The following is a 3960-nucleotide window of genomic DNA, read 5'->3' as shown; positions in this document are numbered from 1 at the left end:
AAGTAGTAGGTAAAGAATAAACGTTGAGAAACTCAGATAAACAAATAAAAGAACGTTTGTTCAAACAGGAACGTCATCCCTCATGCATGTAGCTAGAATTCCCCTGAGAAAATGAAAACGTGTTTCACCTTTTTGAATAGTTGGATGGGTCATGAATATTACTTTTACAAAATTTCATCAGGGCTCCTCTCCCTCTCTATGAGTAGATCAAGGAAAAGGCAGATGATATTTTAGGAAATAGGAATAGTGATGATAGGAAAAAACCTTGAAAAAAAAAATTATATTTTTAATAATGATATTAGTAATATAAAAAAATAGTATGTTTGAATGCTCGTAATGATAGGCATTATAATTGTTTTGTGATAACTATTAGATGACTCTGCTGAATACCTTGTCAGGTTGGGAGAAGCAAAGAGTAGAAAAGTGTCCATTTGTTCTTATCTTATTTCGGCTAACTCCCAAAATTAGAGAAGTGCTATGTTGAAAAGCTACATTAAGATGATAATATGAATAAGTATAATAACAATAAGTTTATAACAGGAATCTGTTCATTATTCAGTGATAAACCGGAATCTAACGACCATACTCTATCTTCCTCTCTTTTCTTGATAGGAGTGCTCCAAAAATCCACCTGGTATCCTTAGCAGCCGGTGAATTAATGAGGGTGCTACTAACTGTGCCCTTCCCGTCACAGGTATACACTATGCCGTCATACCCATTTGGTGAACCAGTTTACCAAGCATCGTAATTCTCTAAAGACCTCAGCTTGGGCATCACTGTGTTCACCTTGACTGCACTGAGGGCAGATCGTTACGTAGCCATTGTCCAGGTGGTATCAACACATGTGTCAAAACATACCATGAGATTCGCCATTGGCATGGCAGTGAGCATATGGGTGCTGTCGGCTATTTTAACAGCTTCGTCAGTAATTTTCTTCCACCTACCGGTTTTGTTTACACCCCGTGGCAATGAATTCTATGTTTGTACACCTTTTCCCAAGCATCTACGTCACCTCTGTCCAAAAATCACCACCCTCACTAGGGTAACCCTTTATTACTTTCTTCCTCTGTCTCTGATAGGATTCTTCTACGTAATTATGGCACGCCACCTTCTGGTGTCTGCCAGACATCTACCTGGGTAGGGCGCAGGAAGAGCAGGACAACAGAGGCCAATCCAAGCCAGGAGGAAATTTGCTAAGATGATCCTGGGTTTTGTGATCATCTTTGCCGACAGTTTCTGGACCTTCAACATCTACATCCTGTGGTGGAATTTTTCCATAGCCCCTAAGACGACTAAACGTCTACTGGCCTATCCTTCATCAACTCTTTCATCAACCCCATCGCTTTATACTGCGTCAGCAATACCTTCTGGAAGTACCACAACCGGCATGTGTTCTGCTGCCTCGTCAGCAGAGGGAAGCTGCAGTGGGACTTTGATGGCACAGAGTGCACGCAAGCTTCCAGATGGACCCAAAGAACTGTCAAGATGCCCCTAAGCGTGATTGGTTCCAAGAACGGAGCTCAGGAATCGCCACCTTACCACACGCTCACAAATACAACCGTTTTGACCTCTAAACCTTATCACAGTCCACCATCAATAGTATGATTTCTTTCGACTGCTCAACCATCTGGATAATTTAGAATTTTTGTAAATGAATATATTATTAGTTTTCATATATCAGTATTATGGGAACTTGTATTGCTCTTTGTAAATAGGTTCACATTCCCTACTATGCAAAATCATATACTATACAATATCACCTTAATATAATCTTTTCTTGCTACTCTCTTTGCATCAATTCCTTCCCCTGGGGTGGGTGAATTCCTTAATAGAGATTTAGCTAAAATTAGTGCATGGTGGAAATTATGGAGTATGAAGTTGAATCCTAACAAAACTCAAAGTATGATTGTAAGTAGGTTAAAGACGGTGGCTCCTCAACATCCGGATTTCAGTATTGATAAAGTTTCTTTGAATTTGTATGACTCCTTGGAAATTTTAGGTGTGGTTCTCGACAGGAAATTTACTTTTGAGAAACACATTAGGTCTGTGTCTTCTTGAATTGTACAAAAAAGAAAAAAATTGGCTTATTGAGAAAGTCTTACAAGATTTTCGGTGATCAATCTATTCTGAAGAAGTGTTTAAATTCGTTCATTCTTCCTTGTTTTGAGTATTGTTCTCTTGTCTGGTGTTCAGCTGCTGATTCTCATCTTAATTTGTTGGACAGAAACTTACGGTCTATTGAATTTCTTATTCCTGATCTAGATACTAATTTTTGGCACCGTCGTTCAATTAGTTAATCATGCATGTTGCATAAGATTTTTCATAACTCTGACCATCCTTTACATTCAGATCTCCCTGGACAATTCTATCCTGTTCGTAATACTAAGGAGGCAGTTAATTCCAATAGCCAGGCCTCTTCCATCATGGGGCTCATTACTACACAGTATTCTAGAAGTTTTATACCAGCTGTTACCAAGTTGTGGAATGATCTTCCCTATAAGGTAGTTGAATCAGTAGAACTTCAAAAGTTCATAGTTTGAGAAAATATTTTTATGTTGACTAGGCTGACATGAGTCTTTTTATTGTTTATATATGACATGTCTGTTTTTGACGTTCTTAATAGTTTAAAAAAAATCATATGTTTTGACGCTGTTACTGTTTTTAGAATGATATATAGTTAATTTTTTCTCATCATTTATTTATTTCTTTATTTCCTTTCCTAATTGGGCTATTTTTCCCTGTTGGATCCCTTGGGCTTATATCATCTTGCTTTTCCAAGTAGGGTTGTAGCTTGGCTAATGATAATAATAATAATAATAATAATAATAATAATAATAATAATAATAATAATAATAATAATAATAATAATAGACGGTTTATAAACCTTCTTATATCTATTTTGCATGAATTTGAATAAATTTATGAGATATTCTTTTGACAACAGTTTACTCTTCATTATAATGTATTATCTACTCCTAATTTGATCAAGACTTTGGGAATTTAATTTTTATCTATAATCATATACACCAAGATCCTGTTATACCCCATTATATCTCATCATTATATCTTATCATCATTTGCATATATAAGTGTCTCAATTGAATTCCTTGATATTAATACTGTGAATTTCTATGTTCTATGTAATCTATTGTAATACCTCTATCATATGAGAAAGTTTATAGATATATGGAACATTCTCTTTCTAATGGATTAATTTGCCAGAAGTATGATCACTGTTACGACCGTATTTACGGCCGTAATTTCAAGGGTTCTTGTCTCTACTCAGAATTTGCGGTCAGTAAAAATGTAACACAGCAACTTGGGAACAAAAGAACTAACACCTTAACAAAAGTTACAATATTTATATACACACAAAAAAATAAGTAATGGTTGGTAACGATAATAACCAAAATAAATGAATATACAAATCAAAAGAAAACTAACCTTAAGATCTTTAAAAGATCATCTACAACTAAGTTAATCCCTTAGCTGAGAAATAGGAAAATTTTAAATATGACATTTCAGGCAGCTACCTTTCAAATTACTGGCCAGAAAAATCTAACCTAACCAACTGAGATAGGTAGAAGGAAGAAAGAGAAAATAAATGAGAAACTTAATATTATTCCTACCTAACACAGACAAACTTACTTAAATGTTAAACATAACTTAATAAACAGTAAATTACAAAAACAAAATAATCTTACAATTTTACACAAAGAGAATCATCACAAAAAGCTCAGTAGATTGTCCCATCAGGCCATACAAGGTCCAGAAGACCGTACTGCAAACAAGGGCGTGCACATCTACAGCTACTCGGCGATCCACGATCGTCGTAAATAACAATAAAAATATCTCATACCTGTAGTATGCCACCCTACTTATCACCACGAGTTCCAAGAACTCACTGACGCCGATGAGTAGGTCAACTGGATATAGCTGAAATGCCTGAAGCTAATCCAT

General features: G+C 35.6%; 1 pseudogene; it reads left to right on the top strand.

Annotated features, from left to right (window-relative positions):
• LOC137626779 (neuropeptide CCHamide-2 receptor-like) overlaps positions 1–1605 on the top strand; it is a 37852-nt pseudogene extending 36247 nt beyond the window's left edge.
• The last annotated feature ends 2355 nt before the right edge of the window (positions 1606–3960 follow it).

This window comes from Palaemon carinicauda, chromosome 34, assembly GCF_036898095.1.
Source record: "Palaemon carinicauda isolate YSFRI2023 chromosome 34, ASM3689809v2, whole genome shotgun sequence".
In the NCBI taxonomy this organism is placed as follows: domain Eukaryota; kingdom Metazoa; phylum Arthropoda; class Malacostraca; order Decapoda; family Palaemonidae; genus Palaemon; species Palaemon carinicauda.
Note: the sequence above shows the minus strand (reverse complement) of the source record. Positions and strands in the feature narration are given on the sequence as shown.